The sequence below is a fragment of the Lepus europaeus genome, chromosome 9 (assembly GCF_033115175.1).
Source record: "Lepus europaeus isolate LE1 chromosome 9, mLepTim1.pri, whole genome shotgun sequence".
Taxonomy (NCBI): Eukaryota; Metazoa; Chordata; class Mammalia; order Lagomorpha; family Leporidae; genus Lepus; species Lepus europaeus.
The window spans coordinates 119,033,564-119,046,044 of record NC_084835.1 but is presented as its reverse complement, the minus strand read 5'-3'; the positions used below and the strand labels follow the sequence as shown (position 1 = coordinate 119,046,044).

At 41.3% G+C, this 12,481-nt stretch overlaps 1 pseudogene; it reads left to right on the top strand.

The window, feature by feature from the left end:
- Positions 1–4,038: 4,038 nt before the first annotated feature.
- Positions 4,039–4,906, top strand: LOC133766393 (tetraspanin-15-like; annotated as a pseudogene).
- Positions 4,907–12,481: the final 7,575 nt, after the last annotated feature.

The window sequence follows — 12,481 nt, the reverse complement described above, 5'->3', positions numbered from 1 at the left end:
AGAGAGAGGTCTTCCATCTGCTGGTTAACTTCCCAGTTGGCCAAAACAGCTCAAACCAGCACCCATATGGGATGCAGTCACTGCAGGTGGTGGCTTTACCTGCTATGCCACAGTGCCAGCCCCTCACCCTGCCTTTGAAACGGTGCCCTTGTACCATACCTTGTAAGGTATGTTCACCACACACTTTAGGAGAATAAGTAAAATATTATTTAAGATATATGAAATGCTATGGGAAGACGTTGTTTACTTATAAACAGAGGGAGTCCCAAGACAAAAGCTTTTGAGAGTTGCATTTGAGTCTCTGTGTTTAGAAAAATGGTAATTTGATTTTGTTTTCGTCTCTTCTTGCTAATGTTGCTTCGTTCAAAATTCTTCTTTTCCTCTAAGAGTCCATACAGAAAATGGGAGCGATGTCTGCAGGAAGTAAGTTGATTCTCTTGACATAACTGAAGATATACAAGGGAAAGGTATATCCTTCTGCTTCTGTGGACACTAATGTGTCAGCGTGAGAAGAGCTTGCCAGACAGTGACAATAGAGCGCTATCCAGAGCTCCACCAGAGAGAAGCCAGTAGACCCTGGAAACAGAAAAACTATCTATCCCCACTCATTCTTCTACACATCCCACAGTTGAAAATTCAGAAATTTGCTTTTTAGTTATTACTATTCGGTAAAACAACATGATATGTACAATCAAAGATACCAGTTCTTTGTTCTTTGATGTCCCCAATGACACCCATAAATGACAACCGACATGTGAAAGTTCTATAGAGAACTTCATAACATGCTTTGTTACACATGTAATGAGATGAAATTCTTCAAGTGTGATGATACATATATAGGGCCATTATTTCTTCCTTCATCCAATGGATGTTTGTTGAGAAGGCACTCTGTACTATAAGGTAGGCACTATGGCATCCATACTAAACCTGATTGACCTAAACCTTCCTTCGTTGGATAGGAGAGAGTGACAGGTATTGTATTCCATTGTGTCATGCAAACACAAGCACACACACACACACATTTACAAGCATATTAAGGACAAAGAATAAATATATCTTCTAAATTCTGACATTTTTCTTGTAAGAGGATTATGTGTTAGCTGGGAAAAGTGATCTTTGAAAAAAGTGACATATTTGTATTTCAGTGGCCACTTATCTGATGCAGAGATAATGCAAGTAGTTTTTTGCTGCTTTGTTAATATCACTGTTCAAATGAATAGCTTATGTCAACAGGCTCACTTATAATATTAGTGGCATTTGAGTGATATAGTTCATATCTAGTATATGAATGCTACAGGACTCAATTTTGTAGTTGTAAATGTGGTAATTGTATGCTGTGTTATTTAATTAAATGGTGCATTAAGAATTGGTCTACATCTACTTATTTTAAAAAACTTAAACACAAGCACAGGCAGGCTGTAGGTTGTGGTATAGCAGGCTAAGCTACCACTTGGGTTGCATCCCATATCTGAGTGCCTGACTGAGGCCTGGCTACTCCACTTTCAATCCAACTTCCTGCAAATCTATCCTGGTAGGAGGTGAATGATGGCTCAAGTACTTGGATCCCTGCCATCCACATAGGAGAGCCTGTTGGATTTCTGGGCTCCTGGCTATGGCTTGGCCCAGCTATGAGAGTTGTAGGCATCTGGGGACTAGATGAGAAATCTCTCTGTCTGTCTGTCTCTCTCTCTCTCCCCTCACCCTGAAAAATAAATAAATATTTTAAAAACAGGATATAGGAATTTATTTCAGCAACATTTAGAGGATTTGCAAATGTAGTGCATTAACAAAAAGCATATTATCACACTAACATACAACTTTAAACCTTCAATTTGAAAAATGCTTAATTCTTAAGAAAATTTGATGTATATAATGGTTTCCAGCCTTGATATTTTAAGCCAGGTTTTAATTTTTTTTTATTTATTTATTTGAGAGGTAAAGTTATAGACAGAGGGAGAGACAGAGAGAGAATGCTTCCATCTGCTAGTTCACTCCCCAGATGGCTGCAATGGCCAGAGCTGAGCCTATCCAAAGCCAGAAGCCAAGAGCTTCTTCTGTGTCTCCCACATTGGTGAAGGAGCCTGAGCACTTTGGCCATCTTCCGCTGCTTTCCCAGGTCATAAGCAGAGAGCTGGATTGGAAGAGGAGCAGCCGGGACACCAGTGCCATAGGCAGATGCTTGGCCCACCATGCCACAGCACCAGCCCAAGGCTTTTAATTTTTTAAAAAAGAAAATCTATAAGACACTCACAGTATTTCCTTTTGTGGTACCATACAATGTTTTCACATGTGCATACCTCGTGTAGTATCCAACAAGAGTAAACATATCTATTTCCTGAAACATTTAACATTTCTTTATGGGGAGAGCATCTGAATTTCATCTTCTAATTTTTATTCAAAGAGAAATATATAGTAATTAACAAATTTATAGTCATCCTACTATTGCAGCAGAATCCCAGAAGTTTTTCCTCCTATCTGTCTATAATTTAGTATCTATTAATCAATCGTCACCCAGTCCCTCCTTCCACATGCAGTCTGGTAGCTGCCATCACACTTGCTCCTTCTACAAGGTCACTATTTTTTTGTGTTGTTTCATGTGTCTTTCTGGCTGCTAAGCAAGATTTTTAATCAACATCTTAGTAACAATTGATTACACCCTTAGCCCCCAAATGACAGAGTGAGAGTTGGCATGTCATTCATTTCACTCATGAGTGAAGGATGTCTAGATCTATCGAGTCAGAGCATTACACTTACTGGAAACAAGACATAAATCACTTATGCTTTGCCTAATTATACTTAAGATTAAATAAATAAGAAATTTAAGCTGTAGAGAATTATATGTAGCAACTGTTCCTCACATTCACATTTTAATTTAAACAACATGAAGTATTCAGCAAATTTTCTCTTTAATATAAATTTAATATCAAAAATAATGAATTTCCAGGGGAAAACAAGGAATTTTTTTTTAAAGTTGATGGAACATGCACATCATTAAAAAATAAAACTATGTGTGCAGCCTGACATTATGGCGAGGCAGGTTAAGTCACTGTCTACAACACTAACATCCTATATCAGGGTGCCTGTTCAAGTCCTGGCCCTGCTTCCAACTTAACTCCCTACTAACTTGTCTAGGAAAGCAGCAGATGACCCAAGTGTCTGGGCTCCTGCCACCCACATGGGAGACCCCAGTGAAGTTTCAGGCTTCCATGGCTTGGCCCATGCTTGGCTGTTGAGTTCATCTGAGTGACCAGTGGAGAAGTAAATCATGGTGGCAGCTGTCCATTAATTCTTGATGGATTTTCATTCACTATATTGAAAGCAGTTCAAGACCTATCAAATTCAGCATCTAAGATAGTGTCATAGTCTTCTGTTTACCTTGATGCAATGTGTCAGGCAACATAAATAAAAGCTACCTGCAGAACAGCACATAAATGTTATACACAGTTATTTATAGTACACTATGTAACTAGGTCTCTTACGCTTCATATGTCCATGTTTTCAATATATGTGATAGGCTGTATTGAACCACATTAGCTCTAGTACTTATTGTTTCATGTTCAGACTATTTACTTATTTGTTTATTCTTTTAATTTTTAGTACATGAAAAATGCCATTTTATTTCAAGACAATTCCTGATATGCAGACTTCTATTTTTAAAGATATTTAAAAACTTAAAGTTTTTATAGACTACTGATAGTCACAAATAGGCAAAAGACATTTTTTAAGATGTATTTATTTATTTGAAAGGCAGAGTTAGAGAAAGACATTGAAAGAGAGAGAGAGAGAGAGAATCTTTCATCTTCTGATTCACTTCCCAAATAGTTAGAGCAGCAGGAGCTGGGCCAGGCTGAAGCCAGGAGCCAAGAGCTTCTTCTGGGTCTCCCACATTGGTGCAGGAGCCCATGGACTTGGGCATCTTCTGCTGCTTTCCTAGGTGCATTAGCAGGGAGCTGGTTTGGCAGTGGAGCAGCCAGGACATGACCTGGCACATATGGGATGCGAGCATTGCAGGCTGTGGCAATCCTGTGAGCGCCCAGGATGCCCCACGGGGACTCGGAGCAGGTGCGCTACTGCGCTCGCTTCTCCTACCTCTGGCTCAAGTTCTCGCTCATCATCTACTCCACGGTGTTCTGGCTCATCGGGGGCCTGGTCCTGTCCGTGGGATCTTTGCGGAGGTCGAGCGGCAGAAATACAAGACCCTGGAAAGTGCCTTCCTGGCCCCCGCCATCCTCCTCCTCCTGCTGGGGTCGTCATGCTCATCGTCTCCTTCATCGGCGTGCTGGCCTCCCTGCGGGACAAGCTGTGCCTCCTCCAGGCGTTCAGGTACATCCTCGGGATCTGCCTCATCATGGAGCTCACTGGCGGCGTGATGGCCTTGATCTTCCAGAACCCGACCATTGAGTTTCTCAATGACAACATCAGAAGAGGAATTGAGAATTACTATGATGACCTGGACTTCAAAAACGTCATGGACTTTGTTCAGAAGCAGTTCAAGTGCTGTGGCGGCGAGGACTACCGAGATTGGAGCCAGAACCAGAACCAGACTGCAATGCCCCCGGGCCCCTGGCCTGCGGGGTGCCCTGCACCTGCTGCTTCAGAAACACGCCAGATGTCGTCAACACCATGTGTGGCTACAAAACCATCGACAAGGAGCGCCTCAGCGTGCAGGACATCATCCACGTGCGGGGCTGCACCAACGCCGTGCTCATCTGGTTCATGGACAACTGCACCATCCCGGCTGGCCTCCTGATGGGCATCCTGCTCCCCCAGTTCCTGGGGGTGCTGCTGACGCTGCGTGGAGGACATCAGCACCGGGCACTCTGTCACCGACGGGCTCCTGGGGCCGAGCGCCAAGCCCGGCGTGGAGGCGGCGGCCACAGGATGCTGCTTGTGCTACCCCGGTTAGGGCTCACGCCCAGGACAGCGGCTCCAGCAGTTCCCGCGGCCCAGCGCCTCTGAGTCCACGCCGCGGGCCGGACAGCACCACGGCCCCTCTGCCTGTCCAAAACCCAGGCTGTGTGTGCCATGCGTTATGGGCTCCCATGGCCACGCCCTCCCCATAAGAGGATTCGCACCCTAGGCTGAGGGTTGAGCTCCTGGACTCCTGGAGTCTGAGGCCCGGCTGGGCCACAAGGCAGGGAAGGGTCTCTTCTCCAGGGCTGAGCCCAGGGTCCATTGCATTCCTGGCAGTGCCTTGGCTGCACTGTTGATGCCCCAATCGGGGGTCTTTCTGTAGTGATCCCTAACTGAGGGGAGAGAAGTGCGTGCCTGTGGGGCAGGGGTCGGGCCCCCACAGGGGCTGCGGCTCCACTAACCCTATTTTTCTATGTGATTTTTGTAACATTCATATTTTGTACACAGTTAACAGGAGTTTCTGACTAACCAAAGCTGAGTGCCTGCCTCTCCCAGCCAGTCCATTAATCAAACAATGAAGACATGCAAAAAAAAAAAAAAAAAAAAAAGACTCTCAGGCCATCAGGCCATCTCTCATATCTGCCCCATACCTAGGAATGGTAGGAAAAAATAGGTGACCACATCAAGCCTATGTTTAAAAAACAGACAGCCTATAAATACATAAACTTATAGGATCCCTGATGTATGGAAAAAATAGAAATTATCTTGGACAGGAAAACTACAACTTGAAAATACATGCAGGATAATATTGCTCCAAAGAGGGAATGGCCCAGGGAAAGAGAGAGTGGATGCCACGCACGGAAAGCAACTCAGCAGTACTGGCTGCATTTCAATAACCAAACAGATCCTCAACAGAGTGCATATGACCATCTGCCGATTTGGAAATAGCACCTATCAGCAAGGGGACCTGCACCCAGGTAGGGGTAGGAACAGGTGCTATAGACTTGGTTCTTGGAAGCAGGAGGGCAGCCCAGGTTTTTGAAAATAAGTGTAAATAAGACACTTAACCTGAGAGAGGTAGCTACATCTGTGCAGCCAGCCTCCTGCACTGTCACATGAGCTACCTTGCTACCTTTGCTCCAGGATAAGATGTTTCAAAACCTTAAGGAGTTCTAACAGTTTTAGGGAAATTCCCAACAATAATCTTGAGCACCTCAGCTGCTCTCTGATGCTTCCTTTCCTTCTTGGATTTAGCATGTAGGATTAACAATGTCTAGTATGTATTGTGTTGAAACAAGCTATGGAATTATAATTTTCTTCTGCAAATGTGTAACAACAGGTGCATAAGATAACATGAAATTTCTGTGCTGTATGCTTCTGTTTCAAAGGTTTGTTTATCTTTTCTAGTGAGACTCAAGGAAAAACACAGGTTCATGGATTTCAGATAAAGATGTGAATGGAAACCAACACATGACCCACATTTTTGCCTAAAAAATTCAATAAAAGATGTGGGGAAATTAGGCACAAGAGGCAATTCAAAGATAGTGCCCAAAGGAAGTAAGGTGGGTGGTGCCCAAATTTGTTTACCACCAAAGCTAATTGGCCGTGCAGCATCAGGGGAGATGACGACAACTGATGACGAGTGTACAGACCTATGGCTGGTCCTGTAAAAAGTCACCCTGTAAAATGACCTTTTAAGTAATTGGTTGGTCCTGCCCCAGTAATCCTGTGGTCTTGTGCTTTAAAAGGCTTTGCTACATGTGCAATAAACCGAGTTCTTGCTTGCTTAACTTGACTCTCTGCTGCGTCTGACTGTATCTGGGATTGGGAGGCTGGGGAACGAGCGAGCGGCACACTTACCTTTCTTCGGACCCGGTCCATCCTCATTCGGGTGGACTAAGACCCTGCAAAAAAGATTTCACTAAGTAAATATACTTCTTCAATATTTGTGTAAACAAGTTCAATTCTAGCAAATGCTAAATAAGAAAAGTAACAGGCATTCTAATGCCGACTTCTGGTGTGTTTTGTAAACACAGATATTAAACTCCCAAGGGTAGGATAAAGTGTGTGCTAACCACATTAATCTGGAGTAGCTTTAGCTAAGTCTTAATTTTAACCAATTCTGAAATCAGAGCAATAGCTATTTTACAAATATGTCATGATTATATATATTTTGTCTGTAAATCATTTCTTCCTGTGTTTCCATGGCAGCTCCAGATTTTATTGAGTAGCATCTCAAGATAATCTTTCTAAACTCATTCTCAGACTGAGTTTTGATTCCCTCTATCACTACAATCCTTAATAACAAGGCATTCATAAAATGATATTGCATTTGCTCATATATATAATCCTACCTACCTCCTGGTAAGTAGGTAATTCTTGTGAACAGCAAAAGAAAATAGTCACAGTGGGGTGATATTGTTTAAAACGCTGTCTTATTTGTAATTTTTTTTTATTTTTTAATTAGATTCCTATTCAATTTGCATATCCTTTTTCCATTAAAAATTTTAAAAAAAATTTCATTTCCATTAAAAATAAAAAAAAATTGAGAAAGGAGAGCAAAAAAAAGTCAGAGAAAAATAGAGATTAAACTGTTGACTTTCTAAATTAAAAAATAATTTTAAAAGTTAGATTCCTGGAGCTCCCGTACGAAAAGTACTTCAAAGTCATAATTCCTATAAGAACAATAAGAAAAAGCCAGATGGACTTAACATCATGATATCTTGGACCATCAGAGAAATGGCTTTGCAAGGCACACCACCAAAATTTGCAAAGACAGGCACCATCGACCGTGCTTGCCAAGCCTGCTTACCTGGGGCAGGGACTGTTGCTGCCATACATTGATGGGAGCACTGGTGGTAATAGTGTCGATTTGCTGGAGTTTGAGTGAAAACTGGAAGGAGAGGGACAAGAACCTGGGTCTCATAGCCAAGAAAGATCTCCTCATGGCTATGGGAGGGAGGGTGAAGGGGTAACTGTGAGGACGCATATACAGAAACTCCTTCACATAACACATTTTTAAAAGCACCCATCCCACAGAGGAAAATGCAGTAGCTCACACTTGGTGTGCGGCATTCCTCTCACTTCAGCCCCATCTGATGTTTCTGCTTCACGTAAGAACGAGGGGATAAGGTCAACAGGGACACAGAATTCAAGTAAGTTGGGATGACACAGAGGAGCAGCAGGGGCAAAGAACAAAATCTCTGCCACTGAAATGCACAGCCAAAGGCCACATCCTGATACACGGATCCACTGAACAGCTAGAACTGAATCATAAAATCATAGAAGGATCGCACCTCCCACACCTTACCTCCAACGAAATGTCTTCAGTAGGTGAGAGACTGAGAGAGTAGGAAAACATATTCCCTCTCTGAGGAGGAGTTGGGGAAGCCCCAAAGCAAGGTGACAAACAAAAACAAGGATGGAATTAACTTGGAGTCTCTGAAACTTTATGGTCCCGGGAATTGGGATTCCAAGGGATCCGGTACTGATCAAAGAAATGACAGAACCGTGAGCGGATGTAGCGCTCAGGAGTTTACGCTCATTCGCTAGGACAGAGTTGCACGGGAAGAGTCCATCACACCATGAAATTGTCTGTGTCCAGGTGGTGGTGTTTAGAGTGGATGGGGGACCACTGTGTCAGAAAGCAGTGAGTAGTAGTAGTATTTTGAGATCTTCTGCAAGGCTCAATCTTAACCAGTGGCGAGGCATTTCTGGTTATGTCTGTTGACAAACTTGGGAAGTTTACTGTCATGTCTAGAGCAGTTTTCTAAACTCTGTGTCTTCTTTCATTCACCACTATTTTGGGATCCTGATGATCCATAGACTCATAGGCATTTTCTAAACCTGCTGTCCCTGACAAAGTCTATGGATCTATTTAAGTTCAGTGACTTTCCTCTGTCATGTGCACTTTGCAGTTGAGCTTGACCACTGAAGCATTGTGAGAGCTGAAGTTTCTATGTGGATCATATTGCATCTTTTCTTTCTTTACCAAGGTTTCTATTTTTCAATTATTTTAATGATATTCATGAATATGGGATACCTGCATTCCCATGTTTATAGCAATTCAAGTCACAAAAGCTAAGACATGGGATCAAATAGATGTCAATCACCTGATGACTGGATAAAGAAAATGTGGTTTATATTCATGCAATGGAATATTACTCAGCCATAAAAAAGAATGAAATATCAGCATTTGCAACAAAATAACACAACTGGAGATCATTATGCTAAGTGAAATAAGCCAGGCCCCATAAGACAAATATCACAATTTTCTATTATTTGTGTTAGTTAATTATTCAGAGTATATAAATATGTCATGAATGTCATAGCACTTGTTATGACATATAGTCATGAATATTGCTTCATTGAATCATGCCATGTAAATGACAATATATTCTTCTTTCCCACATTAAAAAACAAAAGAAATGGAGGAAGGAAGTAGTGAAGACTCTTCTAGTACTAATAGTATTGCCTCCCTAATTTGGGTGTTGATCATGAGTGTGATCAGAAGACAAAATCTGATTTATATTCATACCTATGTGCATTTCTTAGTATGCATACTGTATTTCAATAAAATGCATAGGAAAAAAATTCCTAAAAAATTCCTTAAAAAATTATTATTGAGGCCAGCTCTGCGATGTAGCAGGTAAAGCTGCTGCCTGCAGTGCCAGCGTCCCATATCAGCACCAGTTTGAGTCCCAGCTGCTCTACTTCTGATCCAGCTCTCTGCTATGGCCTGAGAAAGCAGTTGAAGATGGCCCAAGTGCATGGTCCCCTGTACCTGTGTGGGAGACCTGGAAGAAGCTCCTGGCTCCTGGCTTTGGATCAGTCTAGCTCTGCCCATTGCACCCATTTGGGGAGTGAACAAGAGGATGGAAGACCAACCTTGCCTCTGCCTCTGCCTCTGCCTCTCTGTAACTCTGCCTTTCATATAAATGAATAAATGTTTTTTAAAAAAAGAACAGGAAAAAAGCACTCTGGATTACTTACTATAGCATTTTCTTGTTTTAAGATTTATTTTATTTATTAGAGGTAGAGTTACAGAGAGAGAGAGAGAGAGAGAGAGAGAGAGAGAGATATCTTCCACTAGCTGGTTCCCACCTCCAATACTGGGATCAGCCAAGACCGGGCTTAGCCAAAGCCAGAAACCAAGAACTCCATCCAAGTGTCCTGAAGGGTGGCTGGGGCCCAAGCACTTGAGCCATATCTGATGCCGCTTAGGATGCTTTAGCAAAGCACTTTATCAAAAGCAGAGTAGCTGGAGCTATTTTTTTTTTCCCTCTGAGACTCTTACAGCATTTGATTATATCTGGAACCTTTATATGTGTACTATATTTTTAATCTCTCTCTTTTTTAAGTCTGGGTAATTCCTATGGATATATCTTCAAGTTCACTAATCTCCTCAACTATGTCTAATATTCCATTAAACCCATCTATTAAATGTTAATTGCATTTGTATTCCCTAGTATGAACATTTCCATTTTTTTATTTCATTTTTTATTTAAATCCACCTGAAATGCTAGACAATGTTCTCTATTTTCCTATACCTATTCATCACAATTCCATAAAAATTCCAACACTAATAACTAGTTGCTACGATGTCCATTCACTCAGGGTCTGATCTATTCTTTTATTCCATCTTTAGTAATTTCAAATTTTCACATAATGTTACTGTAGTTTTATTTGTATGTTGGATCATATGCTTATGGGTTCTGAAGAAAGTTTCTCTCCTGCAAAACATTTTTTAGTAGCCACAGTAATTAGGCCAGTGACAGATCACCTTAATCTATTCAGATGCGCAGCTAATGTAAGTTAGTGCATTTATGACTTTGTAGTTCAAACTCATGGCTGGTATACGATTGTGAATATCTTCTGTAGGGTAAAGACACAGGCATTCTCTTGGAAGACCATGGTTTTGTGATGCCCAAAATATTTGTAGCATTCTCCATAGTTTTCTGTATAAAATCAAATTTAATTTCTCTAGAATGCATCAAAAAGGATGTATTGATGCAGAGTTTGAAATACATCCTTAACTTTTTATTGTATAATTGAAAAAATAATTTTGTGAATTTTACACATTGTTACTAAATGTGGTTCCTGAGGAAACAGGATGGCCCACCACTCAAAAACTGGTTCAGATACTAGGGCTGACAAAGCTAGACCCAGACCAGAATGTGCGTGCGTGCGTGTGTGTGTGTGAGAGAGAGAAAGAGAGAGAGATTACTTCTATAATGGGAATTCTGGAGAAAGCATTATCAAACCTCATAAAATTGTCCGAAAATTTGGAAGAGAGAGAAGGTTTGGGATTTTGATTGTGGTTGGGGGAGGGGTTTCAGTGAGCTTCCCCTAACCTGGGAAGGGGTTGGTGAGATCTGAATTCTCACTGAAGGCAAAGAGGTGAGCACAAGGCATTGACTCATCAGGTCCAGGTGCAGGACGCAACCGGAAAAGAAGGGAGTGAGGCTTAAAGTCCTTTAACAGCCAAAATTGGGAAATTAAGTCAGACCTCTCATCACACTATGATTTAACGAAAAATGTCATTAAAAAAAAAACAGCGAGAAAAATTAGTTAGTATTTCTTGTAATCTGCTTTTCCCTTGTCCTCTTCTGTGTTTTTCTCTTTCCACAGCCATTAGTTTTCATCATGGCTCTCCACTCTCTTACAAATAAAAAATGGTGTTCTCGGCAATGAATCATCCTTTAGTTGCTCTGAGTTTCTTGCCAGCTTAGGGGGGATTTTCAGGTTTACTTAGTGCTGCCTTTCATCATAAGCCTTAAGGTGAGTGTGTGGGGGCTCAGGTTGAAGAATGAATCTATGGGTGAATGACAGTTACTATAGTTGGTGCACTAAAGCTCATAGGCTTGGAAGGCATTATTTGCTACTACCTGGCAAGAAACTCAAAAGCACTTTTTTTATTTAGCTAAACCCACAGCCCATGGGTAATATCTTTGTTGGTTAAAAGGAAATGCTTTCAGCTACGCAATGGCAAAAGAATTCATCAATCATCTTTCAATAGATTTCATATTGCATTTTAAAATGCATGCATTTTGATAAATGCATTCAGGGGAAATACAGTAAATATTTGCAATAGAGGAAGCTGTTTTCTTTTAACCTTTGAGTGAAGGCATCTTGTTAGATGTTAAAGTTTCCAGTTCTTGTATTACAATTGAGAGCCATGCTCAATTAATATGCCCATGAATATGTATACAGATAGATAAAGGGAGACAAAGTTTTATGGGTTACATATAGAAGGGAGTATCTAAATGGATTTTTATGAACATCTCCCTATTCCAAGGGAAGATTGAGGATGGATGGATATATCGCTTTATAGTGGCAATGTTTTCAAAGAGACTAGCGGTCATATTTCTTTACCCATTCTTAGAGGACACAAGTGGACATTTGTTTATTTAGAGATGGAGAGCAGAAAAATAATTGAGTTGAATTTGCTTGATCATTCACACTGTTAGCATAGGGAATCTCATTTTATCTGGTATTTCAATTTGTGAGACAGACACAGAGCCTTCCTGCTAGAGACGAGATGAGTTCTTGTGGATTGTGGAGAAGTGGGGCACACTGCAGATCTTGCTGACATTTCCACCGCTTAGGAAATCTATGAGAATTGTCT